Source organism: Dermacentor variabilis, chromosome 8 (assembly GCF_050947875.1).
Source record: "Dermacentor variabilis isolate Ectoservices chromosome 8, ASM5094787v1, whole genome shotgun sequence".
In the NCBI taxonomy this organism is placed as follows: domain Eukaryota; kingdom Metazoa; phylum Arthropoda; class Arachnida; order Ixodida; family Ixodidae; genus Dermacentor; species Dermacentor variabilis.
In genome coordinates, this window is record NC_134575.1 from 96,090,416 (window position 1) to 96,105,729 (window position 15,314).

The following is a 15,314-nucleotide window of genomic DNA, read 5'->3' on the forward strand; positions in this document are numbered from 1 at the left end:
AACAATACAAAAGCTCTAAAACTTCGTGGACAGCGCAGCTGCCTCATCTCTGAAATTTATTCAACCGAGGTGTTGAATTCAGCCTCTAATTCACTGCAGTAACGCATCTTGTGGTAAGGAATAATACATGTATTGTCTATTAGAAAGCGTAGATTTTTTTATGACCAAGGCGATTCACAATATGTAAGGCGTCTTTCAAAGTTTTCCCCAGAACAATTTTCAGATCAATTTGCAGAAGCAATATCATCAATCGCTACCACGTACCTATTACGGAAACTATGACTGTGAGGCGCGATTCAGGCTTATGCGTCTCAGCACTGACAGTCATGTCCAGAAAATAATTTCGTTACTTTCAATGCCTTCTTGGCTGCTGCAAAGATAGCACTGTCAAAAACAGAACAATCTTTTTTTTTAGGTGACGGAGAGCGCCAATGGCGTCTTTGTTTCCACGTGACAGCCATATGAATGCGCATTATTATGTTCGCGTCTCGAATAAAGGCATTTTTTTGAAGTTACCGCTCGCGCGCGGCCACTTGCTTCACGCCGTCCATCACTAAGCCTAACCGTTCTCAAGTACCTCCGTTGACCCGCGCTTCGGCAGATATCTGTTTGTGCTGCTGGCCTCTAGTGACAAGATCCCGAGTACACTGAATTATTAAATGATGTATGTACAAGGCAAACATGTATTCAGCATTACCTGGCCTGCTCCCCCATCGTCGCAGCCGCGTGCTTCTATTCGTGCGTGTCTGAGCGCAGACGCAGGAGAGAGAGAGAGAGAGAGAGAGAGAGAGAGAGAGAGAGAGAGAGAGAGAGAGCGTGACATGCAACATTAATTAACCCGATTAAGACTTCGCTAACGATTCATGACTTCAGTGCGAATCAACGCCCGCACTTCGCGGGGTTGCTGAAGGCGTTCTCGACGCCGGCGCGGCCCGACGGGTTGGCTCCATTGAGACGCCGTTCGTGCAGCGGCAGCTGTCGCCTGCATTCGTCAAAATATTTTACGATCATCGGCACGCGACATCTGCGCCGCTACCGCGTAGCTGGTTCTCCCCGGCAACACGCCTTTGTCCCAACCTATTTTCCACGCGCCTAGCTAAGCTGTCACGAACTTTTATCATCACAGGCTTTCAAGCCGCACGACATATTCGCTAATCAACAACTCTCTCCTCGCTTGGGAGCATCTCCTTCCCATAGTGCTTTACTGCGCGTCGCGCTAAACTGTATAACAGTTTCCGTTCTTCCTGGCTGCCGCTATGGCCGGAAACATTGGTCGGCAGACCTTTCTTGTGATCCCGCATCCTAGATAGCTTTGGACGCTGCGACTGGACTGAGTGGCTAATATCTTCAAACAGGTAAGTGTGGGACCTCGGCAGTTCTGGAGTAAGCAAAATCAATGTGGCAAAACGACTTATGCGTATTTTTTTTATTCTTTCTGTGAAAAAAAAAATATGGGAAAAGTTCTTGTAGATCGCAGTAGACAAGATGGGAAGATCTGTATGTTGTGCGGAAGTCGAAACTTACCCTGAAATTGACGCTACACCACTATCCCCTTTGTTGTGATGATTTTCGGTCCGGTAATGTCAGTATAAGTCTTGCGAATAATATTTGGTATGATACAGCGCCTTCTATATTTGCAACCATCGTCGCGTAGCTCATATAGCTTGGACCTCTGTCAAGCCTTTATCTATGCAGATAGCTTCGCTCGCAATAATTCTGGGTGTGAACGACAAGTCTCCATTTATGCATGACAGCTGCACCACAATTTTACAGCGAAGCTCTTTATGGCTAGGGTTCCGTAGGTCTTTCGTGTCCGTCAAGAAATCTACGTGTGCCGAAACTCAGCTCCCGAATTAAATGCAAATTTCTTCATCCTGTGAAAAAGCATATGTGTCTCATCACTTGGATATGCATATTTAGTAGATTAGCTATGAATAGGCACCATATTCAAAATCAGTTGACTCTATAATAATTTTTTGCTTGCATACGGAGCTATGCCATTCATTCTCTTACGTAACGGACAAGATTATCGTTGGGTAGCCATAGAAATGCTAATAACAGAGGTGATACGAAAATGTGTGCGCGTACCTATCGTAGCTCTTCTTTCATCAAAACAATCCCAGAAAATTATATGACGATTGGCCGTTAAGACGACTCTATCATTACGCCGAGTTTCATTTACTCTTCATAAATACGCAGTTGCCAGTGAAGTTGTAAAAGTTCTAAAATTCCCGCCTGCTGTCAACTCATGGGCTCCATGTTTGCCTGCTAGGATAAAACTCTAGTCCTTTTCATTAAGTTTTATTAAGCTAATTAACTAAGAAGTGTGCTCAGTCGTAAATTATAAACATGTTTTCTTCCATGCACTCCTTTGGATTTGCTGCCCAAGCACGTTCACATCATGGATTGGGGGCGAATTTGGGGGCAGAATGACAGCTTCACTGGTATTCCACTTTCTCAGAGTGGACTGGGCCCTAATTTTTGATAGTTACCGTTTTTTTATTGTTAGTCATTTTCTTTTTTTGTGCTCATTTCGCTGTTTGCGACAATTAGTTCTGTTCGTGGCAGAAGTGCTTGCAGTGGCTTACACTGCCAGACTTTCGCCGCGTAATCGCAATAACAATTCACGACTGCTCATCTACATTAACGGGATATTTTTCTATAGCGAATCCATTCTCGTGTTTGCAGGAGCGTAAGTTCGAGGCATATATATATATCGGAGGCTTGTTATGAGCGCTTACCTGGAAGGCTTCATAATACTGGTAGCAGTTTTGGCACGTATGTATTCCTCTATTTTTCCTCGTGAGGTCCAATGAAAAGCAAAGCAGTGTTCACAAAAACTACTGCTCCGCGTAACGGTTGCTCCTGTATCCGTACGCACATACTACGAAAGATATAACCATTTCTTCGACATTTTCGAGGCCTATATTACTATTTCCGAAAGAAAGTGTACTGAGAGAGCTTCGGAAGACACTTGTGTGGCATGCATGTTGATATTCAAAATAGCTTGTCATTATCGGCTAATATTGTGAGACTAATTTGCATTATGCAGCTTGAAAAATACAACTTCAGCACCTTGGAAAGCTGAGCTGCCATATATCAATATGAAAAAATAATTGTAATAAAAAAACTTTAAACGACGTATTTCCTTGCTTAACAGGTGGCGTCGCATTTGATGCATTCATGTCGCCACTCATATTTGTTATGAGAAGAATACGGAGGAAATTCTATGAATGCGCTGCAAATGTCGGGAACTTTCGATGAACTCGGAAGGCTTAGAAAGGATAAGAAGGACAAGAACACTGTTCATCTTTTAAGAAATTCTTTAAAGCCGCTGACTCGACAATTTTTACTTCTCTTTAGATATGCGACAATAGTTGGACATTCCTTTGAAAAGAAAGCGAGAAGCGGCTTCCTACACGATCAGTTTAGCCGAGAATTTTCAAATGGCTGTGTGCATATTTGGAATAAAGGTAGCATGCCGCTTGACCAGGCCATTCTCACCGGAAATCACTAAGCTAACTTTTCGAGGCCACCGTATCCGCTGATACGAACATGCAGGATGACACTACCGTGTAGCAACTACAAAGCACGGTTCGAGATGTTAAGCCGTAGTCACAGTGCTTCTTCGAGGAGGCATCACGGCAACACTGTTGTTTCTCTATGTTAATCAAGCAACTATTACTGACCAACCGAAAGATATGTGTGGTCGTAGCCTGCTTTTAAGGCAGCAGAATTCAGTACCTTATCCCAGTTACTCATAATACAAAAGGGCAACTTACTGCACCGAGCCCAACAACCTTTTCGCATACAAGTTTTTTAGACATCGCTTGTGCAGCAGGTCTTTTCTATTGGGAACCTGTCATGAAGTTCTATAATTCAGCTATATAAATTACAGATAGGTAAAAACACTTGGACCGCTGTTTAAACCGAACAGGAGCTGGAAATGTCCACTTCATGTTTTTGCTTATCTAAATGTGTTGACGTGATAGCAAATTTTTGCTCCTATCCTGCTGCATCAGTAAAATAATTAATCTATAGCTAACTGCTTTTATGACACCTGAACTATTTTTTGTTTACATCCAGGGAAACACCATACACACTCCTACAATAACCAAAAAGGTACTAGGAAAGAAAGCGGTACTTTATAGTGCTAGTATTGATTGTAATGCACACACTTAGAAGCTTTTCAGTCAGTACAAGATGACAGGTGCAACCAGCACATTACTCATTGTATAGTTGGTTCGAAGATATCTAGAAGCATCAATATGTAGAAGCATATTTTGCCCACAATTTAGTTTTAAAATGTCTTCAAGGTATCGGTACATTGGGAGTAATTAGCACCCTAGATTCACAGTAGCAGCACCCTCTGCAGAGAGGCTGATGCTACTGCGAGAGCTTGGTTGCAGAACACGTGCCTCCCGACCTTTGCTTTCAAGGGCCGTGGTTAAGCATTACTGTTCCTGTCACCGACATGTATTGCTCCATCGCCCTTTCAGAGAATACGTTTTTCATTGTGGACCTGGTTACACTTTCGCATAGTTTTATTGTATATGGAAATATTACGCACATTACAGCGAACGCGTTTAGGCCACTATAGAGCCATGATACACCTGCACGTGCCCTTCGTCACTCTTACTACTTTATTGCCTCGCCGACAGCAGCCTGCACTCTTTGACCTGACCTGGCCCTTGCGCCATTAAAACATATACATCAGCATCATTTTTCCGTTACCGACATATCCTTCGCTTCTGTGCAGCTCAACGCTCCTTACTCAATGAGCGCCGCAGTGCTGTTCCGCTCATTCCACTTCTTTCTCCGCACTCGGCTGCTTTACGTGCTAACTTTTGCATTTTTCTGTAGCTGACGTTGTCCGTTGTCTGTTGCCGAATGCACTTCGTGTCTCGTGTTCTGCTTGTCTATCCGGGCACCTACTGAGTGGAACATGCCCATTCTGGAGCTTTGGTCAAGAGTGTTCACGTACCTGTAATAAAGGGGAAATGAGACATCCGCCCAATCGTAGCAATTGCTACAAAGGAAGCCCATACGGATTCCTGGAAAGGAAAGCCTCGCAGTTGAAGAAAAATTCGTCCCGGTCCGGGACTCGAACTCGAGACCAGCGCCTTTCCGGGGCAGCCGCTCTGCCATCTGTGCCAACCAGGCGGCTGGCTAGCAGATGGCAGGGCGAAGTCGCATTTATACGATAACTCGAAGCAAACGAATGTGTTTGACGCATTAGTTCATCGGAAACCCGCAAGGTGGAGGGCAGTAACTAATAAAGGGGAAATGAGACATCCGCCCAATCGTAGCAATTGCTACAAAGGAAAACCATACGGGTTCCCCGGAAGAAAAGCCTCGCAGCTGAAGAAAACTTTTCCCAGTGTCGCATTCCCAGTTGCGCGTGCCCAGTGGCCGAAAAACCCAGGCTCGCCTAAATTTTTTAGCCCAAATATTTGATAATCGGAAAGGCAAGTACTTCCTCAAGACGTGCAGGAATTTCTCGTTCCCTCCGCCCTTAGTGTCTCTGCGACCGAGTCTCTGCGGAGGTTCAGTACATGGCAGCGATCACCTGGGCACCGGCGCTGACACACAGGAAATATTAACAAATGATCGCAGCCTCGCCAAGACGACTGTTAAGGCACTGCAAGTGAGTATAATGGTCTCATTTGATTTTCTGTGTCCTCTGCTTTTATCAACGTTTGATGTTGCTGAGGTTGTATCGACAGCATTTGTGATGGCCCTTTAGTACCATTCGAAAACATCTTAGAATATCTGAGAAAAATCGATGTCCTAAAGTCAATTTAAACATCCGTGTACAAAAAAATTGAAGATTTCTAGCATTAGTGAGAGCCACAGCATTATCTCCATACGTATAACTTCGGTGTGATACAAACTTTATCTGCCCGGGCACCTGTATGGCACGTGCCCATAAAAATCAGCCGTCGGATGTCTGGTTTTTCGTGTGGAAGACTCTGAATATAACAGAATACTTTTTTCACACGTGAACGGTTTGGGCACCTATAGAACCTTACCATTGCGTATTTTTATGAACTAACATGCAACAGCTATAGCATGTGTTTGGCTCTTTATGCCTTAAGATGGCCACTGTACCAGGAAACCCCCCCAACTACTACTACTAAGACTACTACTACTACTACTACTACTACTACTACTACTACTACTACTACTACTACTACTACTACTACTACTAAACATATCGACAACATGTAAGACCCACTGCTATCAAGATTTATTCGTGCTATTTGCTACGAAGCAGTGTGGCGTGAATACCCGTACTGGAGTGAAAACGTCTGTTTTATACGAATGAAGCCTAAGGAGAGAAATTCACGATTATAGTCATTCAGAAAATATCAAGATCTCTAAGCAGATAAGCAGTTCTCGAGAGAATGATAATTAACATAATTAGGACAGAAGTGAAAGCGTGGCAGAAAAAATTTTACGCATATTCTTTCTCTGTTTTCTATTATTTATGCGGCGTTTTAAAAACAGCGGGAACGATATGGCGCACTTTACGTGCACTCGCTCTATCGAAAGACCGACCATGTTTTAAATTCATTTGCTGTTGAAAAGATGGTCCGGCAGACGAACGTTATTTAAATTAGAGAGACAGCCAGAAACAGAGAGGGCAAAGGCAAGGAGGTTGACCAGACCCCAGTCTCCGGTTTGGTACCCTGCACGTTGGTCGGCGAAAAAGGGTCACGAAGAAGCTATAAGAGTAGAAAAGGAGAAAAATAAATCAGTAACTATAACGGGCGTCCAGATCGCAAGAAGCACAGTTCATTGACATTTTTTCCGATAGGATATCGACTCACTTTCATGTTGGAGGGTTATGTCTTCTGAAATAGCTGGTTAGTCAGACTTATTGAGCACAACGGTAAGTGGTCGGAACTTACCGTCGTCCAGAATGCTGCGGACAGAATCATCTCAGCTCAATACTACGGACATTAGCATAGAATATGACTGCGGTGAATATGACCTCTTCACCGCAGTGGTCACTGGCCGTGGTGTCGGCCATTTATATCCGGCTGCCGCAGGCATTGGTGGACGCCACGCCCAAGAATAGCCTCTGTAAACGGGCGACATCACTTTGGCGCAGTCGTGATGGTACCCAAAGGCTTAAGTAAGGGTACAGGAAATTTTCTCGGGCATTTCTACAGTTGAGGCTGTTCCAACGAGATACTGTGCATTGGCACTCAAATATGCAAAGCTTTAGCATCCGTCTTTGAAAGCGGGATTGATAAATACTGACTTACTCTGTAAGATTCCCGTGCCGCTTCATCGGCACGTTCTTTACAGATATTATCATGTTGGCTTGGTAACCACTGAGCAACGTCGTGGTGTCTCTTGTCAACTGTGGGGTGTATCGCTCCTCCAATATGAAAAGCAATAGTTCATGAGGACCACGATTCAATTAGGGCAATGAAATCTGCAGTGCCGCCTCCGATTCGCAGCTTGTTCGCCATCAAGGAAGCACAGTGCGAGAAGGAGGGTGGCAACTTCTGCAGCTGTCAACGTTGTCCCGTAAGATATATTGAAGTTGGCGATGGTGGCCGTCGCTGTGGCGAAACAGCTGCGATAGTGCTCATCGGCAGGACCCAGCCGTCGGCGTACATGCGGGAAATCGCTTTCTTTTATATAGGAAGAGCATGGTAAGCTGCTAGAAAGATGGCAATGGCACGTCCACTTCAATGATGACACACGATTGAATGACACACGAAGGATGCGTCGAACCTTTCGGTGTAGGATTGAAGCCAATTGGTAGTGACTCACGTTGACCTGATAGCGTTTTGCGGAACGACCTAATTGGTTGCTCTCTTAGTAGGTCGAAAAGTTCAGTGGTGACGACACGACCAGGGAAGATGTCATATCTGTGCCCTGAGCGATTAAGCTGTAATATGCTTAGTGATGAGGCAATCTAGAACGATCATGATAGTTCTCGTCGTTCGCGCAATACGAGAAAGGCCTGGGCACATGCGAAAAGCCTGAGCCTGAGTGACATGGATCATTCAAAGGCTCGTTTTGCTTGCATCGCTCTGGGCGAGCAAGCTGTATCACAGTAAGTCAAGTACATTATGCTCTACCCTATATGGGTAGAGCTTAATGCTCACAGATGTTCCCAACCTCATGACTGCAAAAACTAGATAAGACGACAGGTACGCTTATCAACCGCTTTTTCATGTACGACGCATGATGGGTTCACGAGATGTCTCGATCAATAATGAGATCTAAAATTTTGTCCTGGCATGCCGTATAATTTGACCATGAGTTGATGATATACTGTCATATGTCATGGGCTTACGCGTAAACACCACAACTGCACATTTCTCAGATGATACCTCGAGGCATTGACTGCGGACACGGCTTGTCGCATGAGCTGCAGCTTTCTGGAGCCTTGCTCACGTCTGCAGGCCTGTTACGCCGGGCCCACACGCAGATACCATCCGCATGCATGTGTAGTTCAAGTGAGCCTTGAAGGTCCCCGCAGGGGCGCCTGCGCAAGCAGGCGTTTGGTGTGTTGCGACACCACGGACCCGAGCACACGAGGGTTGGACCCTCCCGCGTGTAGCCGTGCGCGGCTTAGCCGTGTCTGGGGAAAGGGGGATCCTGGGGGTTGAGCCGATGCCGGGTGTTTGGACCTTTAAGGCCCCCCGGCGGAGGCAACACACCCCTTTGGCCTCTGCTTCACAAAGACGGCACCCCCGGACTGACCCACCCGGGGGAAATCGGTAGTTGCCTTTTCCTGTCTCTCTCTCCCTACAACCTTCGTCTTTTTCTTACTTTCCACCTTTCCTGTCTCCTTCTCATTTCTTTATTACTTCCGACCTTCCTGGCAGCAAGGGTTAACCTTGTGTGAGTAGCCAACCTTGGTTATATCATATTGGGTTATAGCGGCAACGTACAGCTGGCGTTTGCAGGCCCTGTTTTTCAGGCCCTGCAGCGTCCCCTTGTTGGACTCCATGGTGGGTGGCTGGCGTTGCTGCCGTTGCTGCCACACATGGCTACTTCCTTCCCTCCACTACCTGATCGTCCTCAGAAAAGAGGGCGCACCGATGAAGTCTTTCAATTTTTTGGCCGCCAAGAAGAATCGTTCCCGCGTTTCCATGTCATCCATTCTGCAAAACCAGATAAGCCAGTACGAACAATCTCACCCTTCCTTGTTTCCAAGTCATTGACTGAAGCCTTTGGTCCTCGATATAAGGCGTCGCGGATGGCAAGCGGTAATCTCCTCCTGGAGCTCCGCGATCAAAAACAATACGAAAAATTGTCAACACTAGTGTCATTCGGGGAAGCCCAAATAACTATAACCCCGCACCGCACGATGAACACCACCCGTGGTGTTGTCTCTGACGATGACTTGATGGAGCTCACTGAGGCTGAACTCTTGGAGGGCTTCAGCGAACAGAATGTCATAAATGTTAAGCGAATTAAGATGAGGCGAGATGGTAAAGAGATCAAGACGAAACACCTGATTCTCACTTTCGGTTCTAGTGTCCTCCCCGAGTCCATCGAGGCCGGTTATATTAAACTACGTGTTAGGCCATACGTGCCCAATCCTCTTAGATGCTTTAAGTGGCAAAGGTTCGGCCACAGTTCACAGAACTGTCGAGGCCGGCTGACATGTGCCAAGTGCAGTGACAAAGAACATTCCTCCGAAACGTGCCAGAACACCCCACACTGTGTCAACTGTGATGGCGAGCATGCCGCATACTCGCGCGCCTGCCCGTCCTGGAAAAAAGAAAAAGAAATTGTGACCATAAAAGTAAAAGAAAATATCACTTTCAAAGAGGCACGGAGGCGGGTGTCATACCTGTCTAAGAGCAGCTTTGCCGATGTGGCGCGTAAGGGGGCAGCGTCACAACGGCCTCCGGCGGCTGTCCGACCCACAAGCAGTGAGTCAGCAGTTACGCCATCTGCCCCCGCGGCGGTCGCAGCTAGCGCTGCTCCGTCAACACAGCAGGGGGGACCATCGACCCCGAAGGTGGGCGCAGCTGAGGGTGCCCCAATCTCCCCGGCCCCTCACAGCGCTGGCAACAGCTGGCGCAGCCAAATCCCGCAGGGTGCCCCATCGACCTCCGGGCTGGTGGGCGCAAGGGTCTTGCCTTCCGAGGCAGGACTCACTCGGAAAACTTCTCGCTCTCAAGAGAATGTGTCCGGCGCCTCGCTAGAGGCAATGGACACTACACCTGTCCTCAAGGCGCACCAAACGCCTAAGGAGCGGCGAGGCTCCCTCGAACGCTCCAGAAAGGGCAGAACCCCCGTTACAGGGCCTCAAAAGAGCTCTGTAACCTAAGACATCACTTCCGTTTCCGTAAACACAGCACCAATTTTCTTTAAATATGGATACGCAAATCATACAATGGAATGTCAGAGGTCTTCTAAAGAATCTTGATGACGTGCAAGAACTCATCCATAAACACAATCCAAAAGTGCTGTGTTTACAGGAAACACACTTAAAACCAAAACACACAAATTTTCTTCGACAACACGTTACTATTCACAAAGATCGCGATGATGCTCTCGCATCATCGGGCGGTGTTGCAATTATAATTCAAAAAAGCATAGCCTGTCAACGTTTGCAGCTACGAACGGCCCTTGAGGCAGTGGCGGTTCGAGTCATTCTGCTAAACAAGCTTATCACTATTTGCTCACTTTATATACCCGCACATTATAAACTAAGCAAACATGAATTTCAGTCCTTTATTGATGAATTGCCAGAACCCTACGTTGTTCTTGGCGATTTCAATGCACATAACTACCTGTGGGGCGACCCTCGTATAGATGCGCGAGGACGTCTTCTCGAACAGTTCCTCTTTTCTTCTGGTGCCTGTCTGTTGAATAAAAAGGAACACACATATTACTCTCTTGCAAATAGAACCTATTCTTCCATAGACCTTAGCATAGTCTCCCCGTCTGTACTGCCTGAACTTGAATGGGAAGTTACCGACAACCCTTACGGCAGCGACCACTTCCCTATACTGCTAAGATCACCGAAAGAAAATGAATATCCACCACACGCTCCTAGATGGAAGGTTGAGACAGCTGATTGGGAGAAATTTCGATCTCTGTCTAGTATCTCATGGGCTGACTTGTCTTCGTTAGGAATTGATGCTGCAGTCGAGTTCTTTACAGCATTCATAATAGATGTCACAGCTAAATGCATATCCGAAGTGAGTGGTCTGGCATGCAAACTACGTGTGCCGTGGTGGAACAGCGAATGTAGGATCGCCCGTATGAATCAGAACAAGGCGTGGGGGTTGCTACGCGCTTCTCCCACTGCAGAGAATCTTATGAACTTTAAAAAAATAAAGTCTCAAGGCAGGCGAACCCTCCGACAGGCCAGAAGAGAAAGCTGGCATAAGTTTTTATCAAGTATTAACTCGTTTAGGGATGAGGCCAAAGCCTGGAACAGAGTAAATAGGATTAGAGGGCGGCAAACACATTCACTCCCCCTGGTAAACACACAGGGAGATACACTGCAAGACCAGGCCGACTCCCTTGGGGAATATTTTGAGAGCGTGTCAAGTCCAACAAATTATACACAATCCTTTCTCAAACACAAAGAAACAGAAGGACGTAAGCCATTACCAAGAAAAGGTCGAGAGAATGAGCCTTACAACCGTACCTTTAGCATTGCCGAGCTAAGAGCTGCCTTGATCACATGCAAGAGCTCTGCACCAGGACCTGACAGAATTATGTACGACATAATTAAGAACGTACACGCTGATACACAATTGACTTTACTTGCACTTTTTAACACTATTTGGGCTGCTGGATATCTTCCACTTGCATGGAGAGAAGCGATTGTGATTCCCATTCTGAAGCAAGGTAAAGATCCTTCGTTGGCGTCAAGTTACCGCCCGATAGCCCTCACAAGTTGCATTTGTAAGCTGTTTGAGAAAATGATTAATCGGCGACTCATACATTTCCTGGAATTAAACCAAATGCTTGATCCCTTTCAGTGTGGCTTCAGGGAAGGGCGGTCCACAATCGATCACCTTGTGCGCATTGAGGGAAACATTCGCGACGCCTTTCTACATAAGCAATATTTCCTATCCGTGTTCCTCGATATGGAGAAGGCGTACGACACAACGTGGCGCTACGGAATCTTGAGAGACTTGTCGGGAATGGGCATCTGTGGCAATATGCTCGCCCTAATAGAAAGCTATTTGTTCAACCGTTCCTTCCGAGTAAAAGTGGGTAATGCACTGTCACGTCCTTTTACGCAGGAAACTGGTGTACCCCAGGGAGGTGTGCTCAGCTGCACTCTTTTTATTGTTAAGATGAACACACTACGTGCTTCACTGCCACCGGCCATTTTTTACTCGGTATACGTCGACGATATACAAATAGGCTTTAAATCCTGCAACCTCGCAGTATGCGAGAGACAGGTACAGCAGGGCCTGAACAAGCTTTCCAAGTGGGCTGACGAAAACGGATTTAAGATCAACCCCCACAAAAGCTCTTGTGTTCTTTTTACTAGAAAGAGAGGCCTGGCTCCAGATCCTTGTGTTCAACTGAGTGGACATCAAATACCTATCAACAAAGAACACAAATTTTTAGGTATTATACTTGACTCCAAGCTCACTTTTATACAGCACATTAAATACATTAAAGAAAAATGTCTAAGGACAATGAACTTGCTTAAAGTTCTATCCCACTCAACATGGGGTAGCGACAGGAAGTGTCTGATGAATGTTTATAAGAGCCTAATTCGATCACGATTGGACTATGGTGCCGTCGTATATAACTCTGCCGCTCCGAGCGCACTAAAGATCCTAGATCCTATCCACCATCTAGGTATTCGCTTAGCCACCGGTGCTTTCAGAACAAGCCCGATTCAAAGCTTACACGCGGAATCAAATGAACGGTCGCTCCATCTACAGAGAACTTACATCAGCCTTACATATTTCCTAAAAATACACTCCAATCATCAACATCCATGTTTTAACACTGTTAACGATATGACCTGCACTACACTATTCCATAATCGTCCTTCTGTAAGAAAGCCTTTCTCGCTTCGAGTGAGGGAGCTTAGTGATGAGATACATGTCCCACTCCCCGAGCTTCGCCTAATGCATCCAGCCAAGCTGCTACCTCCTTGGGAGTGGCAGCTGATACAATGCGACACATCTTTCATTCAAGTTACAAAGCACGCTCCTGAGGCCGAAATCAGAATGCATTTCCTAGAACTCCAGCACAAGCATTCCTGTGCAGAGTTCTACACAGACGCTTCGAAGTCAAATGCCGGGGTATCCTATGCAGCCGTCGGCCCATCCTTCTCGGAATCCGACGTACTGCATCCGGAAACAAGCATATTTACGGCTGAGGCCTACGCATTACTCTCTGCTGTGAAGCATGTAAGAAAATCAAAACTTCCAAAAGCAGCGATCTATACAGACTCCCTAAGCGTCGTGAAGGCCTTGATGTCAGTCTATACACACAAAAATCCTGTACTTAGTGAACTCTACACCGTCCTGTGTAAAGCGTACATATCTAACCAGCGTATCATTATATGTTGGGTGCCTGGCCACAGGAGCATTGAGGGTAACGTTCTGGCGGACGAGATGGCCTCGTCAATCACATCGCAAACTGTTAACCCTACCGCTGCGGTGCCTGTCACAGATCTGAGGCCTTTCTTGCGAAGGAGATTGCGGGACCACTGGCAACGCATGTGGGACGCGGAAACGAATAATAAGCTCCACCTGATAAAACCACAGTTACGATTCTGGCCCTCTACTACAAAATCGCGCCGAACAGATGTCCTATTCTGTCGTCTCAGAATAGGACACACGTTTGGCACCCATAATTTTCTACTAACCGGAAGTGAGCCTCCAACTTGTGGTAGATGCGGGGAGAGGCTGACGGTACTCCATGTCCTCCTGGAGTGTCGGGAAGCCGAAACTGAGAGAAAGAGATATTTTTCATTAGCATACCGACAGCACATTCCTCTTCATCCTGCAATGCTTCTTGGTCCAGAACCGCTTTTTAATGCAGACACAGTCCTAGGTTTCATCAGAGATGTGGTCTTACACGTCATTAGTCCCATGCATTCGTAGCGCCTCCTCTCTCCAGAGGATGCCACTGCGATAATTGTTTTGCATAGCACAAGCCTCCAGGCCCTTGTGTTTCAAGGGCCCTAAGGAGGTAGTAGTGCTCTAGCATTTCTTATAACCTGCTATATTTTACCTATCGTATCACTCTTTTTAAATGCATCTAAATGTTCATAGTACAAGTCATACGTCATCGCCATAATTTTATTATACAGATTTTACACACTTCAGTGCGTATATTTTAAGGCCCCTTTACAGCCACGTTGCACCAACTTCATAGTAATCATAAGTACACTGCAAACCCATTAGCACAGACATGGCGCTCTTTGGCCATACCTGGCCCTTGCGCCAAAAAACCCCATACATCATCAGCCTTGAAGGTGATGAAGGAGACTGACCAGCTTTAGAGTAAACAACGTAGGTTGTTTACTCTAAACTGGTCAGTACATGAGGTTGTTATTTTCACCGATGGTTGATGACTTAGCTCCTTCGTAGCCTTTCTAGTCCACGAAGAGTACGGAGGCAGAGTTGTGCACAAAAGATCCCATATATGCAGCGCTTGAGGTACAAAGCAAAAATAAGCGACGGCGCTTCTGGAGTATTAATTGCTGCGAGTTGTTTAGTTTGTAGCCAGTGTACGTCACTACGTTGTCCCCGCTTCGCGAAAGTCCTTGTTCACCTTTCTTTGCCTTGCCGTGGGGCTCATTCTCCCTGTTATTTCTGAGAATCGAGGTGGCTGCCCGACTGGGGCGCCACCACAGACACTCGGCAAACCTGCTTTTACTTTTGAATAAAGTCAGTCGACTCTCCGCTCTCAACCTGTCAAAACGGACATTCCTTGCACCCGCTAAATAGAGCACCCAACAAGTTTTCAGCCGTGCGTGCTTAAACGTGACATCCAACATCTGACGTGCTGAAAATTGCAAAAGTTTAAAAAGAAATTTCAGTAATTTAGCGAGATGCGCTTTCTCGCATCGCCAAGAAGAAAGGCGAAAATGACGAATGCTGACTCAAATCTCTTCCCACCTGGACAGGCGTCGAAGCACGATCTCCATCACGAGAAAGAAGGGCGTTCTCGTACCAAGCGGTTTGCTCCCATACGGTGGTTCTACGAGGGATTCAAGTCGCAACTCATCGAGAAGGTAACGCACGAGTGCAGATGTTCTGCGAGGAAATCACGCAGATAAGGTATCGCCTTGTCATTTAGTACTTGCCTAGTGGCTGTGGGTTTACTTGTTATGA

General features: G+C 46.3%; 1 protein-coding gene across 2 annotated transcripts in view; it reads left to right on the forward strand.

Annotated features, from left to right (window-relative positions):
- Positions 1-1,031: 1,031 nt before the first annotated feature.
- Positions 1,032-15,314, forward strand: part of LOC142590422 (pancreatic lipase-related protein 2-like) — a 35,531-nt gene continuing 21,248 nt past the window's right edge. The window contains exons 1-3 of one of the 2 annotated variants that reach the window (XM_075702519.1): positions 1,032-1,355; positions 5,520-5,647; positions 15,107-15,214. The gene's annotated coding sequence lies outside the window, so the exon portion shown is untranslated. The remainder of the gene's footprint in view (positions 1,356-5,519; positions 5,648-15,106; positions 15,215-15,314) is intronic. The other variant, XM_075702520.1, reaches the window with a different exon arrangement.